Genomic DNA, 20,486 nt, shown 5'->3' with positions numbered 1-20,486 from the left:
ATTTTCAGCCTCTGAAATATTTTAAGGGTGGCCTCCTTCATTTCAAGGTTATTTTGGAGAATGTAGTAAATGGCAAAGGACATGCAATGTTTAAAAGTTGGAAATCAAATCATAGCTTTTTTATTTGGAAAATGCTTAGAAGTCTACAATCTTTTCCATCAATGAAGAATGAAGTATTGGCCAGGTGTGGTGGCTCATGCTGGTAATCTCAGCACTTTGGGAGGCTGAGGCAGGAGGATTGCTCCAGGAGTTCGAGACCATCCTGGGCAACATAGCAAGATTTCGTCTCCATTAAAAATAATTTTAAAAAAATGAGCCAGGTGTGGTGGTGCGTGCCTGTAGTCCCAGCTACTCAGGTGGCTGAGGTGGGAGGATTGCTTGAGCCCAGGAGATCAGGGCTTCAGTGAGCTATGATCATACCACTGCATTCCAGCCTGGGCAATACAGTAAGACTCTGTCTCAAAAAATAAATAAATAAAATAAATAAATAAAAAGAATGAAGTGTCTCTCGAGCACCTATGTGCTGAACATTGGGCAAGGTGTTGTGTATTTCTTCTTAGTTCCTCCTTTTTCCTATTTCTCCTCCCACAAAGTGAGTCTCACTGGTTGTTTCATAAGGCACTACTCAATTAACTCCCTTCATGGTCTTTTTTTTTTTTTTGGGATGGAGTCTCACTTTCTCACCCAGGCTGGAGTGCAGTGGTATGATCTCGGCTCACTGCAGCCTCCGCCTCCTGGGTTCAAGCGATTCTCCTGCCTCAGCCTCCTGAGCAGCTGGGATTACAGGCACCCACCACCATGCCCGGCTAATTTTCATATTTTTAGTAGAGACGGGGTTTCACCATGTTGGCCAGGGTGGTCTCAAACTCCAGGCCTCAGGTGATCCACCTACCTTGGCCTCCCAAAGTGTTGGGATTACAGGCGTGAGCCACTGCACCTAGTCACGAGTGATTTTTTTTAAAGCTCTAGGTGCCAAGGTAGTGTCAATGAGAGAACGGCCGACAATTTCTGGTTCCTTCAATAAACAACCACAAACCATGACAGAATAGGGCTTGGCACCTATGGTAACCGGCCATACCCAGCTGCTTTCTCTGGAGTACAGCAATAGAATGGGCAACTGCTCAGATCTTCTCCTTCTCCTGACAACTCCAAGTCTGCCATTTCCTCTACCGTGATTTAGAAATCATCCCCTCTCTTTGATAAAGAGGTAAATTAAGTCAAGGGGAGGTAAAGGTTCTGGCATCTGGGCACTCAGCATATGAAGAGCAGAACTGAGAAAAGACCAAGGTTTGCCACTGTGCCATCTCCCTGCAGGCCAGCTCTGCAGGCACGGCCGTGGGAGCCAGTGAATGTCATGAGATGTTAAGTGCGAGGCTGAGCTAGTTGCCCTCTATATTTCGGTACCCACACATGAAAAATTGGGGGTAACAGTATGTGCTCCTTCTCACCTCACAAAAATACCTTGTGTACACACAACAAGTACACACATGACTATTATTGTCCACTTTATTATTATGTCCATGTGATTACTCTATAACCCAATTTATATTCCTTTGCCTCCCAAAGAAACAAACAGACAAAATAAAACATGAGCACCACAACAACTTTCCAGCGGGTACAGATGATTCATTCTAACCAAAAAAGCCCACACTGGGTCAGGCCTACCACTCAGCTATTCAGCTTGGCACGGAATCTCTTTTAGTGGCACCAAGGGACATGCTGATGGATATGTTTGTTAGGAAAGCACAGTTGTCTATGTTGATGTCAACCTCAAATTGTGAGGGCCACACACCAAACCACTGAGTTTTCGCTAACATCTCATCACAGATCTATCATCCATGAAATTGGTTTAAGCTGTCTTAAAAGCTACTTACAGTTCTGGTCTTACCACACCTTACATTAATGAAATTCCTTACACCTATGAAACCAGCCATGTAAATGAGTGATGCTTCTTTTCTTCTTCTTCTTCTTGAATTTGCCTCTTTCAAACTCCACAATGGTCTTCCCGACTTTGTCTTCCTATACCAGGATTTGGTGAACATGTGTGAGATATATTACGTTAATCACATGCCTGGTGATTTTGGAGTCCAATTATAGCTCCTTTCAGTGTTTATGTATTCAGACAGAAAAATCCAAACTTTTAAATTTATTCTCACATAGTATTTCTTAAATGAAAGGTTATTAACTTTGGTCTGAGGACCCCAAGTTAGTCATAGATTAGCATGAAAGTGCATGCAAAACTGTGTGTGTGCACACATGCATTTCTCTGGAGTAAAGGGTTAGTTAGAGAGAATCTCAAAGGAGTCTATGACTCCAAAAAGGTTAAGAACCACCATCCTTGATCACTTCGTTCCTCCTTGAACCTTTTTTAGTTCTGGTTAGTTATTTCTTGAGATGTGATGGCCAGAATGGCATATTATATTCTAGATGAGGATATGTCAAAATTCTGAACAAGTTTATTTTATTTTCTTTGTAATTTTTCACCAGATGATGTCTCCTATTTGGTGGAATATCTTTGTGGGCCGCTCGTACGTCTTCTTTTGAAATCTGTCTGTTTACGTCCTTTGCCCACTTTGTAATGAGTTTTTTTTTCTTGATGATTTAAGTTCCTTATAGATTTTGGATATTAGTCATTTGATGGATGCATAAGTCTGTAAATATTTTCTTCCATTCAGTAGGTTGTCTCTTTACTCTGCTGACAGTCTTTGTGTGTGTGTGTGTGTGTGTGTGTGTGTGTGTGTATTTGTGTATGTGTGTGTTGCTGCTCTTTAATTAGGTCCTAATTGATAATTTTTGTTTTTGTTGCACTTGCTTTTGAGGACTTAGAACTTTGTCAAATATATTTTTGATAGTCTTATGCCACAAGTTTAAGCTATTTGCTTAAATACCAGGTTCTTGTAAAAAAAAAAACAACGTCTGATAAGTATTTTGATTCTCAGAAACAAGTTGCTTTATAATTCCCAAGTATTAGTATTTACTATTGCTCAGATTAATTTGGCTATAGCAATGTAACAACATGGGCTCAAGTATAAAGATGTATTATATTTTGGCTTATACTTGTAAATACCTCCTTATGAACAATATCAATGTAACACCAGATGTTTAAACTGTTCTACTAATGTTCAGGAAATAAAGCAAAACCAATGTGGATTCCTGCTGCTACTCTTAGTACTACGCTGATGTCGAAAAGGTAGCCTTGGTGGGCCAGGGCAGAGACCAGTCCTACTGCAGCATCCCATGGTGCTGGCTGATGTATGGGGTCTGGGTAGACAGAAGTCAAGGCCTGAGAGCTATCGTGGCTCTCTTGGGCCAACAGGAGTGCTAAGCATTCACTCTTCAACATCCTGCTTTCCCTCAGGTCAATTATATATTTCCCCCCCTTTTCTTTCAGATGATAACATAGGATGTGACTGTTTAAATTCACCTGGCTTCCATCGACATTGACACAAGGTGTACATGACTCTGCAGGAATGGGGAAATGGCAGCCCCAGGGGCTGATTGAGCCCCAGTCCTGACTGTGACTGCTTTGGTAACAACATGGTGTTTAGGAAGAACAGCCCCAGTCTCTTTCCAAAGGTCAACTCCTGGTGAATTTACTAAAGGAACTCCGAGTCTCAGCAGAAGCGGAAGCCCTACCATTAGCAAAGGCTCGCTGAACCCTTCAGGTTGGCAAAGAAGACTTGGGCTTCGATGACTCAGCCTGGAGCTGGGAACAGGCAGGCAGGGATAGAGTGGGTGATCTTCTACAGGAGGAGAGATGCATCCCTCATGCCCAGAGAGGCTCTGGGGTCCCCAAATACAGATGTGGTAGAAGAGTCAAAACACACTCTCCTGAGAACACATCTCAGGTGCATGGAACACAAGACACGCTGCTTTGATTAGGGTGCTCTCTTGTCCATTTTGTTCTATAATCCACAAGAGAAGGCCATCTGCACAGCAGTGACACGCTCTAGTTTACCATGATGAGCCTTTCCTAGGGAAACTATTTTGAGTGGTATATCTTACAGGAGACTGCAAGGCTCAATAGTACAGTCACCAGGAAAATCTACATGTAAATATGACCCTTATCAACCAGCAATAAAATATGGTGAGTCTAAAGACCTTCCAGGTCAAGGTTCTTTTTCTTTTTTTTTTTTTGAGACGGAGTTTCGCGCTTGTTGCCCAGGCTGAATTGCAATGGCATGATCTCGGCTCATCACATCCTCTGCCTCCTGGGTTCAAGCCATTCTCCTGCCTCAGTCTCCCGAGTAGCTGCGATTACAGGCATGTGCCACCATGCCCAGATAATTTTGTATTTTTAGTAAAGACGGGGTTTCTCCATGTTGGTCAGGCTGGTCTTGAACTCCTGACCTCAGGTGATCCACCCACCTTGGCCTCCCAAACTGTTGGGACTACAGGCGTGAGCCACCGCGCCCGGCCTCTTTTTCTTCTCTTTTCTCTCTCTCTCTCTTTTTTTTTTTTTTTTTCAAAAAGACACCAGTCTCCCTCTGTTGCCCAGGCTGGAGTGCAGTGGCACAATCAAGGTTCACTGCAGCCTCAAACTCCTGGGCTCAGGCGATCCTCCCACTTCAGCCTCCTGAGTAGCTGGGACCACAGGTGTATACCACTATGTCTCAGCTAGTTTTTTATTTTTTATTTTTATTTTTTTGTAGAGACAGGGTCTCACTATGTTGCCCAGGTTGGTCTCAACCTCCTGGGCTCAAGCGATCCTCTTGCCTTGGCCTCCCAAAGTACGGGCACTACAGGCATGAGCTACTGCACCCAGCCAAGTCTCCTTGTCTGTTAGGAGGATTCAGAGACATCTTGGAAATTGTCATTCCCTTTGCCTATGAATTAAGTATATAATAGTATTGGCAAAAAATCTTTGGACACTTCTGGCTTAAATGGATGGAAGCTTTAAGAGTTCAATCATTGTTCCCATGGACAGGGCAAGGGTCGGGGAAGGAAAAGAGAAGTCTCCACTTTAGTTCTTCACTTATACTTTTTCTTTTAAAAAGACTATTCTGTTTGTGTCCCTGGCGACAAGCTCCTCCCAGGCTCCTAAGGGAGCTGGTGGATAGGGAGGAGGAGATTGGTGGTGGCTGAGCTGAAGCAGGACAGAATAGGATACTGATGTCAGAGGGCGAGGCAGGTGCTCAGTTGGAAAGTTGCTCTTTGTTCCTAAAAATAAAAGTCTGACCCTGCTTTTTTGGAATCTTCCCTGGAATGAAGCCAGCCAACTGCTGATCTCTTTTTAGAATTAGCTCAGTAGCCCTCAGCCCAAAGGTGAACTCCAAAGACCCTCCAGATCTTCAGGCCCCCAATAAAATGTTACACAATAAAGTAAATGACATCAGAGAAAGTTTCTCTTGAAAGGATAGGATGGCCTGTATATTTGTAAAGCAAAATGTATCCAGCAGAAAGGATGAGTAGATAGGACTAGGGAGAGGAGGGGGATACTGAAGACAGAGAATACCAGGTTGGGAAGGCTGCCCAGAGGTTGTGAAAGGATTAACAACTGGATGTGGCTGTGTGCTTTAGAAAATTTTCTAGGAGGACCAAGTGTGGCAAGGAATCTCAAAGACCCTCCATGAAGGATCCACACCACACCCTCCTTCTGGAGAGCTCTCTACAGTACTCTGAATCTTAAGTTTTATCCATTCACGAAGTCTTTACCCAAAGTTACAGCTACAGTTTATAAAATGGCAGTGATGTATTATGCTGCACATCTAACAAGAAGCCCTTTTCCTTTGAAGAGGTTGTATTTTGGAGAGGGTTTTGGGCAGCCATTGTATAGACTGTACGCTGATCTGGTCCAAGAACCAAAGCCATTTCTTAGAACTCTCCTAAGATTGAGCCTCGTGTTATGGGCTGATCGTCCTGCATATCCAGGGACCCTTTTTGCAGTGCCACTCCTAACTATTCCAGTGACCAGTCACCTTAAATGACTCAATGCATAAATAAAACCTTAGGTAGTGAAGAAGTTCTTTCCTTCCCTGGAAGAGGGATAAGATTCTGTGGCCATGGACACAAAAGCTCCTGTCTCTCATTAGCAAACACTGGGAAGAAATTCATTCAAACTTCAATCATTATTTTTTATGTAAGTATCTGGGACTATAGGACGTAAAATAAAGGGCAGAGTTCACTAGTGTAAACACTACTCCTCTAGAGTTTAGCTGTTGGAAATAATTTTCTGGTTGAGAAAACAGAAGATATAAAAGGTTTCTCAGGAAACCCTTAGTTTATTTAATTGCAAATTTCCCAGCCTAGGACAGTTTCTTAATTAGGTAATCCAGAGGGACCACCTGTATCAGAATCAGCTACAGGTGCTTTGAAGATGTAGCTTTCAGGGGTCCATCCCAGATTTGGATCTCTGGGGTGGGACCCCAGTATCTTCAATTGGAAGAAGTTTACCAGGTGATACACTGAAGTTTGGGAATCATTGCTATGTCTTGAAAGAGCCATCCCACACCAGGCTACCTCTACTTAAAGTAAACAAACAAACAAACAAACAAACAAACAAAAAAAAGGTAAAAGGACCTACACTTCTTCAGGTGTAGCTCTTGCTTTCCTAGTTCACAGATATTTTTAAAGTTATCTTTTTGTTCGTTTGTTTTTTTGAGACAGAATTTTGGTCTTGTTGCCTAGGCTGGAGTGCAGTGGTGTGATCTCGGCTCACTGCAACCTCCGCCTCCCGGGTTCAAGTGATTCTCCTGCCTCAGCCTCCCAAGTAGTTGGGATTACAGGTGCCCACCACCATACCTGGCTAATTTTTTGTATTTTCAGCAGAGACACTGTTTCCCCATGTTGGCCAGGTTAGTCTTGAACTCCTGACTTCAGGTGATCCACCTGCCTCGGCCTCCCAAAGTGTAGGGATTACAGGCGTGAGCCACTGTGCCCGGCCAAAGTTATCTTAACATTATTGCCCCTCCATTAACTTGTATTATAGCAAGCATCAAGAGGGTGTATTATAGCAAGCATCAAGAGGATGACCTTCCCAAATGTAAAACGAGTCAGTGAATGTTCTGTCACTGGAGGTCTTCAAGCAGAGGCTGGAAAGCCACTTCTCACAAATACTATAGGAAAGAATAAAGTAGAGGGCCCTAACCCTGAAATAAAGAAGCACATTTCCTCTAGCTCTATGATCACAGGATAATATTATAACAAAATCGGCTTTAATATATCAAGTATTACACTTTAAAAAGTCTAAGCATATGCCCAAATTTTGTTGGTAGTTTTAAAAAGAAGCATGAAAGCCAATCTGTAAAACTGAAGTCCAGAAGCTGAGGATAGAACTAGCAACAGGCTTGGGGATTCTTAACTTTAATTCCAGCTCTGAAACGTATCGGCTCACCATATGCTCACGAAGACAAACAGAAAAAAGGCAGCAAGAGTTCATTATCTTCACATTGCCCTACCCAATCCCAAGCATCCTGATATCTGATGGCACTGTGATGACTGCTAAGCCTTGTCACCCTTCAGAGTGGTATTCATCAGATCAGAGACTTAAATCTCTCCCAATGCTTCAGGTTCTTCAACTGCAAAAGGATATCACTAAATGCCCGGGGAAATACAATTTTCAAGAGGATAAATGCTTGATTGTGTTGGTTGTTGGCACCTGTTTTCCACTGCCCTAGAGTTTCCTCTTCACGGTCAAAAGTGTGTGTGTCCATGGATCTTTGCTACAACAGAAAAATAATTCCAATCCTAGGTGGTGCTGAGGATGGGGTAGCAGTGAGCACATGACCAAAAGGCTCAGTGTAAATGGGAACAGAAGATGAGCCTGTGCAAAACAAAATAAAAAAGGAGATTCTGAAGTTCCTCAATCAAACTAACAATTCAGATAAACAGGAGAGTGAACCTGTGGGGCCTGAATTATCTGGCAACTATTTCCATGTATCTTATTGACATAAAGGTTGCCAAATCACCCACTCTTCAATTCATGTTGTGTGGACTGTACTATAAGCACCTCGATGGCTTCTTGAGACAGACACTTGAAGATGATAACTGAGAAATGTTCAGTTTGATGAAAAGTTACAAACAACCGGACCACTGTGAAGCCATATGTATGGGTTATTTCTAATTGGGTGCTTTACTTCTGAAACAGTTTTCAAGTTTGGGATCTAAAGCACATGGTTAGGAGCTGAAGCAAGCCATAGCAGGCCATCCTTTGCAGCAGGCCATGTAAGCTTCATCTTTACAAACAAGGACAGGAGACGTGCCTGAGTCACAGAAAAGATCAGCAGGGCACCAGGACTTGGCTCAGCTCCAAGTCGGAATGCTGAGCTCCAGAGCTGAGCTTTGGCTGTTCCGCTCACTGCAGAAGCAGAAATAACGGTCAAAATGTTCCTGACCTTGACTGTCTCATGTGTACAAATCCTCCTTGGAAACTACTACACTTGGTAATTGTTTATTTAACTGGGCGATACTCTGTTACTGTCTCCTCCAAGTCTGTAAGCAACATGAGGGCAGGGATGACGTACGTCTATTTTGTTCACTGCTTTATCTGAAGTGGCCAGCACTGTGGGCTGGCACGTAGTAGTTCAATCCATATTTGCCAAAAGGATGAAGGAACAAATGAACGCAAGAATGAATGAAGAGACAACAGACTCCAGAAGTAATTACAGCTCAATCCTATAGCCCACGTCTAAGAGTAGTAGCATTTTAGGAAGCCTCAGTATTTCAGCTTCAGAGATGGTTAAGTGTAATTGTGTGAAGTCTGAAAAGGATTTAAAGTCTGTCGCTCCATTAATGATCAAGACAGGAAGAGTCTTTAAGAATAGAAAAAAATTGAGGGAGGGGAGGATGGGAGAAGGAAAATCATGTTTAATAACTAACTGAAGATTTATGATAGTAATTTTTAAATCTTAGACATGAATTATTCTAAACCATGATAACAGAATTTACTACAAATGGCAGTTGTCGAATGGCTTGAACTGCTATATGATATCTTATTGAATCTCCACACTGCAAAATTGGTGGAAATTAAGCTGTTTGTAACTTACTTTGGAGGAAAGAGAAATAAATGTGTATGTAAATGCTAATGAGGCCAATGACCTGTCTTTTGGTGCAATGTGATAGCTATACCTGGGATATGGGCCAAACTGTCTTTGGGGAAAGACTTCCTTTTAGAATACCAGCAATCCCCAAATCCATAATGGTGAATTACACGGGTCTGAGAATAAGAGGAAAAGTCACCATGACTAGAATGAAAGGATAATACAAGGGTACTTGGGCTTCTCATGGCTGCATGGTATATGATTCTCTGGGTTTTATACTGCTCCTTCCTCAGCCCTCAGAACTCTTAATCCTATTTTCATTGCCCTAGGTAAACTGCGAAATATTTTCTCCTCCTAGACTGCAGTTACTCACACAATAAACAGGTAATAAACATTTTACTGCCCTAAGCAACCTCCTGCTAGGCAGGCAGTCAGAAGAGAAAAGGCTGTGCAAAGTAACCCCCTACAGGATACACTGCGGGGGACAAAGGACGTGAGTAACCCTTTAATAGAGCGCACCCTCTGTGGGTTCCAGGAGAGTGACTGGGAGCTGCTGGGACACATTAGCTGGCCCTCGTGGTCTAGATTCCTCTCTGCTTGAGGCTAGTAGGGAAGATTTGATTTCACCAAAAGGTAATTTAGTTGCCATTTCAAAGCTCTGTCTAGCTAAATTGAGGATGAGGAATGAAACTGGAGTTTACAATCTCCCAGGTTAAACCATGGGCTGTGGGCCCGGAAAGGAAAAGAGGGGGCAGTTTGCAGCAGAGAGGACTGGTTCAAGGGGCAGACTATTCCGTTTGATTTCAGGTTTGCATTTTATTTTCCAAGGCATCCTTGTTTCATTGTTACTGTTTCTATCTTTCCGGTATATCACGTCGAACAGTTGCTATCATCTGCTGACAAGGTGAAAAGCACGCTGGACATCCTGTGCCATCCTATTTTTCTTTCCGCTACACTCAGGGTTCCCTCAAAAGCCTGTTACCTTCAGCTTAGTTTAAAGCATTTTATGGTTCCGACTGCTTAGGAAATATTTCTAAGGTACAACTTGCAACTGTTAGGCAACTCTGCATCTTCCCCCAACTCAGGGAAATAGGGCAAAGCCAAATAATAATACGATAAGCTCTGCTTCTACGGCTGCCATTTAACTTATTTATGGGAAATAAAAATCTTACATAAATATTTCCCCCCAAATAGCATGCCAAATCAGAATGTATTAGCTCAAGGCAAATGATAAATGCATCTGCACAGACAATTTTCCAATGCATGTAGGCTGAAAAAATGATTATTTTGTAAATCAACAGTTCTTTGATGTCAATTGCTGTTAATTTATGGTATTTTGCTCTAATTTTATTTTGGGATATTCATTTTTGTTGTATTCATTCATGGGATATTCATTTTTGTTGTATTTTGTTGCAGAAGTGTTGTGATGGTCTAGGAAGAGCTGTAACATGCTGATATGTCTAAATTAGAGAGATATTTGAGATCTGATTATGCCTGAAATGGCTCCTGTCATGATACAGGGCCCTGGAACCCCCCTGCATTCCCTTTCTGCTTTCTCTGGAACCCTTCTTGGGAGAGTTAAGGAAATGAGTCTGCAGATTAGGTGATAAGTGATTAGAAAGCACTCCGAGGACCACACTGATAGATACGTGAAAAATAACAAAGCTCCTGGCAGCTTTAGGGAAAAGTGCTGAGCTGCAGCCACTGGCCATTGTGTCAAAGGCTCTCAGGTAGACTGAGGCTTTCCCTGAACTGTGTTTGGATGATCCCCACAAAAACAGGATGGAAACACACTCAAAGCAGATACGCGCAAAATGGTACATTTAAACCCCAAAACAAAAGGCACCAAAACTGGATGGCAAAGCCTGGGCATAGACAGAAGCCAGGGGCAGAGGTCACAGGGCCAAGGATCAGCCAGACAGGGCTTTCATGGGAAAAGGACACAATCCTGGGATGGCTTAGAAAGAGAGTGACATGTAAAGACCAGGAAGCACTCTTTGTTTTACTGGCATGACACTGTTATTTGACTTCTGTGTCCTACTTTGGCTCCAGCATCTACAAAATGACATGTAAAAAACTTATAGGGGCACAGAGGGCAGCAACAGCCATGATTAAAGGGATGGAAGAAAGGTTCTCCAAAGCAAGATGAAAGGAATTGCATTGTTTATCCTGGAGGAAAAAAGGTTAAGGGGTGACAGTGACTGTATTCAAATATAGGAAGGGTTTTGGAGGGACACTCATCCACTCCTCTCCAGGGCTTGGGGGAAGGAGAACTGACAAAAAACAACAGGTTTAAATGAAAAGCTGACGTGATACAGGGCCCTGGAAAAGCTGACGGTTTTTCAGATAGAAGGAAGAACTTATGGAAAGGCAGGGTAATCCAAACTATAGGCTGACTAACATGGATCTTGGACTTAATATGTCCAAAATAGAATTTCTGATTCTTTGTTCCCCACTCCTGAAAACAATACCGACATCTACTGTGTTGGCAAAGTAAACATTTCAAGGAATCATTCACATTTCCTTCCCTCCTCTACCTGCTCTCAATCCAGTCCTTCAGCAGACCTCGCCACAAGAAGATCTGAATTTGATCAGTCTTCAGTCTCCACTGCCACTTCCTCAGTCCAAGCCATCATCATTGCTTGCTTGGACCCAGCCAGAAGGATCCTTGTATTCTCCTTCAATCCATTCTCCAGACATCTGCTTTAAAACATTTTTATTTATTTATTTGTTTATTATTTATTTATTAGAGATGTGGTTTTGCTCTGTTGCCCAGGCTGGAGTGCAGTGGCATCATCATGGCTCACGGAAGCCCTGACTCCCTGGGCTCAAGCAATCCTCCCGCCTCTGCCTCCCAAGTAGCTGGGACTCCAGGCATGCACCATGGTGCCCAGCCCAGGTGCTTTTTAGAGCATAAATCAGACCATGTTACTCCCCTGCTTAACACTATTCAAAGACTTCCCATCATGCTTAAATAAAACTTGCACTTTTGACCACGGTCTTCAAGGCCGTGCATCAGCTGGCTCCTGCCCTCTGCTGAACCCTCATCTTATCCACCCTTCTCTCCCTGCTACTCTCTTGAGCCACACTGACCTTCTTGCTGTTCCTGAAAAGCCAGCCTCGCTCTCTTTGTGCCAGCTGCTCCCTTGGCTGGAACACTTTTGCCCTAGCTCTTCCCTTGGCTGGCTCCTTTTGTCATTCTGTCTCAGCTCAAGTGTCACCTCCACGGGCCTTCTCTGGCTACTAGAAAGTGCACACCATGAGAGTGAGAACTTTATCCACTTTGTTCATGACGTATCCCCAAGCCTTGGACAGTCAACTGACATGCTGGGGTGATGCAATGAATATTGGTTGAATGAAAAAATAAAATGATGAATAAAAGAATAATGTGATAAAAGTAGGTTGTTACTTGCTATCCCAAGAAAGCTAGAGATAAGAAAAATAAACTGTTGTGCATGGTTTATACTGCCATGGACTAGATGATCTTTTGGACTTAGAGATTCACAGGGCTATGCACCTTTGAAGTGAAGTGAGGGCCTTGCCTCCTCCATTGAGGTCCCAGAGAAGAGTGAAACCCAGTGGGGCATCATCCTTATCAGGGTCAGAGAATTTTAGGGGAGTTTCTCTGAGCAAGAGAAAAAGCACAGAGGGCTGACCTTAAGTCTCAGAGGGCAGCCACAGTGGAAGGAGAAAAAGATGGGGATTTAAGATCTGCTATCTTACTTGAAAACCATTGAGTTAGATCACCTGTCAGGATGAATTGAGGTTTCTCTTTTCCTTCTTCTTCATAAAGAATCATGAGAGACTGGGTACCTCCCTTACTCTTCCTGAGGGCGAATCTCTAGCACTACCTCCAGAACATTTATAAGACCCTAGCGGTTCCAAGTTCCCAAAGAAAACGCTGTGAGCTGGTCAGGCGTGGTAGCTCACGCCTGTAATCCCAGCACTTTGGGAGGCCAAGGTGGGTGGATCACAAGGTCAAGAGATGGAGACCATGCTGACCAACATGGTGAAACCCCATCTCTACTAAAAATACAAAAATTAGCGGGGCATGGTGGCAGGCACCTGTAGTCCCAGCTACTCGGGAGGCTGAGGCAGGAGAATTGCTTGAACCCAGGAGATGGAGGTTGCAGTGAGCCGAGACCACGACACTGCACTCCAGCCTGGGAGAGAGAGCGAGAGCGAGACTCCATCTCAAAAAAAAAAAAAAAAAAAGAAAGAAAATGCTGTGAGCTATCCTAAATCTGCCTTTACATAGCCTACTTTGATTCAGAATTGGACATAAGAGGGTTGGAAGGACTCTTGGAAGAAGATATGACTGCAAGATTTCTGTAGGCGGCGCATACAATGGTTGACCATTGCCCCAGCCAGTTAGCCAAGGCCTTTTGAGCAAGGTTGATGTCATATATTTTATTTTTGCCCTAATTTCCCTAAAGAGCTGAGGAACAGTCTCTGTGTGTGTGTTGGGGGTGGGGTGGGGTGGGGGGTGCGCTCTATAAATGCTAATGATTGATTCACACACCTCACAGAAGGCATAACTCTAGTAGGTTTTTAGTTGGCTTTGCTGCTCTTCAGTTCAAAATCCCAAAGTGTTATCATCAGGTGGCTGGTGGAGTGGAAGATAATTGAAATAAATTTAGAAACTTAATTTAAAATAATTTATGAGCCCCGTCACCCCAAAAGTCCTAGTGGTCACAATTTTAATTATGTCTTTCAGGTTTATAGCCCTGATTTTTTATATTTAAGATTGTTTCTAAAATGTTTGAGAAAGGTCAGTAAAAATCTCCTTAAATTTAGAAATACAAGTTACTATTTACTGCCCATATTAAGAAGTATTTCTTAGACTGGATCTGTATCCTGGGATCTGCCAGCGAAACACATGACCATAGGATAGGAGGACAGACTGGAACACGGACTAGATTCTTTATAAATCAATAATCAGCAGAGGGGTGAGGGGCTGTCACTTTGGTGATTTCATTTTCAGCCACAGCTGGCCAGATTGCTTTTTGGAAAATAAAAGTCATGGCAAATTGAGCTTGACAATAACCAGGCTTGACTATGGAGGCCCTTTCTCCACCCTGCAATCAGAATGAGTGGAGGAGGGGAGGCCGACAGGGAAAGATGTTTCCCCGACTCTGTCACAGATCAGTCTTCGTTATGTTGTAGGGCGCAAGCCATATGCTGCTACTGTAAGTGCTGTTCTCTCTCAGCTTGCGGACTCCGCTCTGTTCCCTCGCCCCTAGGCCAGCAGATGCACTGCCATTCCTGACTTCCAGTTGCTTATGAAGACCACGTAACCTAGAGCCATGCTGTCCAAGGCGGTACCCACTGTTTACATTTAAATTTAATAAAATTAAAAATTCATTTCTGCAGGCGTGTCAGCCACTTTTCAAGTGTTCATAGCCACACCTGGCTAGTGGCTACTGTATTGGGCTGTGCAGGTACAGAACATCTCTCCCATTCCAGAAAGTTCCATTGAATGGCTCTGACCCAGAAAACTCAGTTGGTGCCAGGAGGCCCTTCCTTCTTTGTTCATGGATTCTGAGGTCTTTACCTTTGCGGTAAAGAAGAGAATTGGGTCTACTGAATTTGAGAATTCTCTGGGTGCCACGCATCTACCTAGAAAGCAGATACCACAAATACTGTCACTCAGGACACAGTTCAAACAACCTCAAGCCAAGGATAGACTCTTAACCTGAAATGTGCATGTGCTTATTCTGCCAAACTCCAGAAGACAGGTGGAATGCTTTACCTTGTATTTTCCCCCTTGTCACTGTTTCTCCTGAGTAACCCTTGAAAAAACTGCTTTGTATTGTCTAGATGTGGCTGCACATGGGCCGCCCATTTCTTTCTTTTTTTTTTTTTTTTTTTTTTGCAGACAGAGTCCCGCTCCTGCTCTGTCACCCAGGCTGGAGTGCAGTGGCGCCATCTCAGCTCACTGCAAACTCTGCCTCCTGGATTCAAGTGATTCCCATGCCTCAACCTCCTGAGTAGCTGGGATTACAAGTGCACGCCACCATAACCTGCTAATCTTATATTTTTAGTAGAGACGGGGTTTTACCATGTTGGCCAGGCTAGTCTCAAACTCCTGGCCTTGCGTGATCTGCTCACCTTGGCCGCCCAAGGTGCTGGGATTACAGGCGTGAGTCACTGTACCTGACATATGTTGTGCATTTCTGATGGCAAAGAATTACAGAGGCTCTAATAATTCCCTTTTGCTCACAGGAAATCATCAAAATCATCATTTTATCTTTGTTAGAATGCTCAGCACTCACATCCCTATGCCCAATTACCATAACCGGTTTCACTAGCTCCTTATCTAAAATACATTACTCTCTGGATGTTGCTTGAATTGTGTATTATAAATTCTTAAACTCTTAATTTATTTACCACCCTCAAAGGTGTTGTACATCATCACTGAAAAATAGAGTTGCAGAGGAAAACCCAGAAACACTCTACAACATGAAGCAATATAACCCACCCACCTTTTCCTATTTGGATCATAATTTATGCTGCACAATTCAGTTGCCGCACTTTTGGGGCCTGAACAATGAAAGGGAAAGCCTTTTATATCTACAAATAGATATAAAGCCAGAGAGTTCTATAGTTTAAAAGGTCGAGGTATGCTGTTTAAATTTGGCAAACTTCATGCTATTTAAAAGTTTTGTAAATCTCAAAATCCTAATTCTATTACTAGATTGTTGTGGTAGGAGCTTCCTTCTAATGATCTCAGAGCATTTTCACACACATATATATATGTGTATATATATATACACACACACATATATATATATATTCTGTACAGCACACCCATTACGGCTATTTTCTCTACTAGCCTCATTTGTTCTCCTGCATTAGGCAGGATTAACTATTAATATTATTCTAATTTCACAGGTGGGCAAATGGGGGAGAATGTGGTAAAGCACTCGGGCTTCACACAGGGCAGTGAAGTGGGGTTTTACTTTCAGGGCATGGAGCCCAAGCCAAGCATGTTTCATGTCTGGGGCATGGCACTGGTTTCAACATCAGCTATCTATTCATGGTGATGCTGTTGCTCCTTAAAAACTTGAGAAAATATCTGGCACCCTAAGGTCAAGGTGGTTTACTAAAATGAACAGCATAAAATGCTAAGGATGAGAAAATCCCCATGTGCAACCACCCATATGTGTTCTTTGAGAGGATAACAATATGACTATCTGTTTGGTCGAACAGAGGCTGATTTGGACTGGATGGAAGGGCTGCTGGATACCATGGGCAACTGCTCCATGGAGTGCAGCACTGAGGGAACTTGCTGAGGAGTGGAAGAAAGGGGGTGAAGAGATTTGAGTAATAAACCTAGATTTATATGCCCATCCCATAAATCATGACAAGTCAAATCAGTTTTTAAAAAAATCAGCCAAACATTTTTCAATACTTTCACTGATTTTTTAAATTAGTTTTTTAGAGATGGTCTCACTTTGCTACTCAGTCTGGAGTGTAGTGGCACAATGATAGCTCACTGCAGCCTCAAACTTCTGTACTCAAGCAGTCTTCCTGCCTCAGCCTGTCGAGTAGCTTGGACTATAGGAGCTCACTACCATGTCCAGCTATTTAAAAAATTTTTTTGGTAAAGATGGGGGTCTCACTATGTTGCCCAGGCTTGTCTTCAACTTCGGGCCTCAACCAATCCTCCCACCTCAGCCTCCCGAAGTGCTAGGATTACAGGTGTGAGCCACTGTGCTGGGACTGACTTTTGACCAGACTGGCATAGTAAAACTAGTATTAATAGTTCACATGGACACAGAGATGAAAGTGTTAGCTGATACATATATATATATATGTAGAAAAGACTTCCTCGGGTGGTTCTCCCCACTTTAACAGGGCTCTTACGAGGGCAATAGATACACTAAATGGAGGTGGGCCTTCCTGGTGCCCCTTTTGGTTGTCCTGTAATGAATGGCAAAATTCAGCCAAGGAACAACTGCAAACTGAGCTTCTTTACTGCGCAGCAGCTGGCCAGAGCTAGTGGTGTGCGTACCCGGAACCTGCAGTGTCTATGGGTGAGGCTTCACTTAAGACAGGAGGCCTCCGATGTCAACCCCACAGCTCTGAGCTGCTGGAACATCTTTGGGGCTCAATTTGGGAATCACCTTTCACCTTTCATAGCTTTTCCCTCCATCTTTCAGATGGAGATTTGCAACATTCAAAGTAGAGCCTTATAATTTTATTTGCTGCCCTTTCCTATGCTCCAAATTTGGCTTTAGGCTGCCTATTTTCAGTGTTGGGGAACCTCAAGAAAGGAGCAATGCATAAAACTTCCAGCTGATAGGAATCCTTCCCCAGGGCTTGTCTTTTAGCTGCAGCTCCAGCAGGCATTTTTAATGAAGGGAAGAAAAGGACTTGCAGCCTTGCTAAGTACAGGGGCCTTAAAGAAAACATGGTCCTTAAAGCCCTTTTGTCCTCTATCTGTAGCACAGGACAATGAAAATGGATATGTGTTGCCTGTTGTTTCTATGTAAATGCTACCTCAAGGACGCAGTCTTCACCAGGCAGATGGCTAATTTCTCTGCTCTAACCTCATTTCTCCAGTGTTCCTGTGTTCCTGTGATGTCCTGCCCCTGGAGTCAGGTCCTAATTGCTGTCAAGCGCTCAGAGACAAAAGTTGTGTCTACACATCATTCATGTGAAGGCTGTTACTGGCTATGAACTGTAGTTGTGGTGGCAGCAGCAGCGACTGCAGTGGCTGCAACACAAACCTCATGGCAGGTAGTACCTGCTGGTGTGGGGCTGCTCAGAACCTGCGTTTCTGCTTCCAAGTGTCAAGCTGAACATTTTCCTTTGTTATCGCTTCCAGCCCCTGGACTCCAATATGCTGGATGCCCTGTGTCTTTCTGTTGGGATCAATACCCGCTTCTTTAACTGTTCCTCTCTGGTTCTGATTGTCTCTCGGCACCATTCTGACCATGCAAATCTGAGGATGCCCAAGAGAGGGCTCATTTGTCTTGTCACAGATTTGGGGGGTGCTGGTTAAGTTGTGGCCCCTTGGAAACCCCACTGCCACCGAGCAGACAGGTAATCCTAATAGCCAGGACCCTGCCAGTCAGCGATTGGCCGTCTGATTGGATGCACATTCATCTTCAAATTATGTTGTGTGACAGCCTGGGCTGCTGAACACCATTTTAACATGCAGATTGACTCCTCGGAGGCTCTTCATTATGCATTTAGCGGTCTGTTTTCAGACTAACCAGCATGTCAGAGAGGCCCGCTATCCTATTTCCACCTGGGTGGAGGAAATAGCTCACTGACTGTGGGGGAGCCACAGATATTAAAATGCATATGTTTACCTTCCTGAGCATCCGCACACAACAGCTTTCTCTGATGCAAGAGAAGAAAAGAAGAAAGGACCCTTGGTTCTGAAATGCAAGGAAAATGGCTATGCAAAACAAGCGAGCCTTTGTTGATGAGAGCAGTCAACAAGGCCAGGCCCGCCTGATGCCGCCCAGCTGCCCGCAAGCCGACCTGGGTGCGTCCACACAAGCACTCCTCTTATCGACACACAGACCCTCTCTTTCTCTCTCACACAGAGCCTGAAGCATTTTAAGCAGAACACTTCCAATTTCCTGTTTCTAAAACCATCGTGCCTCTCCAATGGCATTCCAAGCGATCCTGGCGAGGCACGGGATGAGGGAGAATGGTGTCGGTTTAGGTGGCTTCCACCGCAGGGCTCTGGGCTCACTTGCGAGGCTCCTGGCCCCTTCTTTACCAACCTCTCTTCTCTCCCTGCTGTGATCGACTTCCACTTGCTAAAAATATTTCCCTATGGCCTCTCGTTGTTCCTGCATGCGTGCTGATGTTTTCTTGTGTGCGTGTGTGCGGCGCCTTTCTCAAGGATCTCTTTCCCTTCCTTAAAAAGAAACATTTGTATTGCTTTTAATACAATTCTCATCTCTTCCCACTTAGTCCCCCAAAGTGCTATTCGCTCCATTCTTCTGAAAGATCAATGAAACTGGAAGGGTACCCAGTCCTTTGGGCCTGTGCTATGGGCCACGCCTTTAACAAGTCTGCAGCCCCTTCCCTCATCTCCGATCACTCTCTTGCTTCATTTCTTTGTTGCCACCAGAGAAAGATGCTGGAAAGGTTTAGAAGGCTAGCTTGGTTCACACAAGTGGGAGCTAATGTGTGCCTGTGGACATGGAGTGTGGAATGATAGAGATTGGAGACGTGGAAGGGTGGGAGGGTGGAAGGAGGGTAGATGATGAGAAATCTCTGAATGGTACTATGTACATACATTATTAGGGTGATGTATACACTAAAAGCCCAGATTTTATCATCACACAACATAGCTGTATAACAAAATTACACTTGTACTCCTTACACGTATACGAAAGAAGAAGAAGGCTAGCTTGGATACAAACACTCATGAGACCAGGGTCGATACCTGGATTCCTGACAGCCACCCAGCCACATGGCTCCTGGGTGCCCAATGTCTAAACCACAGCCTGCCCCTCAGCTTCTGGGTCCTCTCACACGGTGCCGGATCCTGATACCAAGCCCGAGGACATGGATGGGGTTTTGCTGTTTACATGTTTAAAATATTAATAATCAGAGTTCACTTTCATAGGGCTCTGGGCAGAAAACAAAATGACAGCAGAGCTGTATTCCTAACTCCCCTGGAAGGGCTGTGAAGGAGGAATATAATGTTTCCCTATGCTTGCTCTGGGATCAGAGTGTTCTTGATGAGTGAATTGGGCAGTAAACACAGCTCTTTATTTTTGTACGGAATGTGGTGATCCCCACTGGCAGGAACAGGTTGCATGTGGTTGCTGGGCTGTTGCTCGGCCGGTGCTGCATTGCAGAGTATTGTTTGGAAAAATATCACCCAGCACGAACAATATGGCTCCCCAGCGCCTGGGGCACTGCATGGAGTGATCTGCCCCTTCATTCACATATCTCCGCACTAATTTTTTTTTTATTCTGTGACAAAACAAATAGATTTCTTGAATTTAAAATGCTACCGAGGGTTTTGGGTTGTGGAACTATTCTGTGTTTCAAGAAAAGTCCTTGACTGGCAAGTGAGCAGGGGGCAGCTTGTGGTTTGCAAGCTTCTCATACACAGAGAAGGGGGCCTGGGAATTCTAATGACAATTTAATAGTGGTCTGCCGCATGGTCTAGGGAAAGTAATTAAATCTTGAATTTTAAGTTCATGATGGTAAAATGGGGGTGTTAGGGACTGAATTGTGTTTCCCACCAAAATTCATGTGTCGAAGCCCCAACCCCCAGTATCTCAGAATGTGACTGTATTTGGAGACAGGGCCTTTAAGGAGATAATTGAGTGAGGTCGTTAGGGCAGGCACTAATCCGATATAGCTGGTATTCGTCTAAGAAGAGGAAATTTGGACACAGACATAGAAGGGTGCCCATGTAAGACTGGAAGAATATGGCCATCTGCAAACCAAGCAGAGACCTTCAGAAGAAATGAACCCCGGCCAACAGCTTCACCTCGGCCTTCCAGCCTCCAGAACTGTGAG

The 20,486-nt window shown here is 43.9% G+C and overlaps 2 protein-coding genes across 11 annotated transcripts in view; both read right to left on the bottom strand.

Annotated features, from left to right (window-relative positions):
• MAML3 (mastermind like transcriptional coactivator 3) overlaps nt 1–20,486 on the bottom strand; it is a 436,667-nt gene that overhangs the window by 49,114 nt on the left and 367,067 nt on the right. The gene's annotated exons all lie outside the window — the stretch shown is intronic.
• Nucleotides 1–20,486, bottom strand: part of NDUFC1 (NADH:ubiquinone oxidoreductase subunit C1) — an 829,703-nt gene that overhangs the window by 469,741 nt on the left and 339,476 nt on the right. Inside the window, exon 1 of one of the 10 annotated variants that reach the window (XM_050790297.1) lies at nt 20,439–20,442. The exons of the other annotated variants lie outside the window; for them this stretch is intronic. The gene's annotated coding sequence lies outside the window, so the exon portion shown is untranslated. Of the gene's footprint in view, nt 1–20,438; nt 20,443–20,486 lie in introns of those variants that run through there. 10 annotated transcript variants of the gene reach the window in all.

Source organism: Macaca thibetana, chromosome 5, assembly GCF_024542745.1.
Source record: "Macaca thibetana thibetana isolate TM-01 chromosome 5, ASM2454274v1, whole genome shotgun sequence".
Classification (NCBI taxonomy): domain Eukaryota; kingdom Metazoa; phylum Chordata; class Mammalia; order Primates; family Cercopithecidae; genus Macaca; species Macaca thibetana.
Note: the sequence above shows the minus strand (reverse complement) of the source record. Positions and strands in the feature narration are given on the sequence as shown.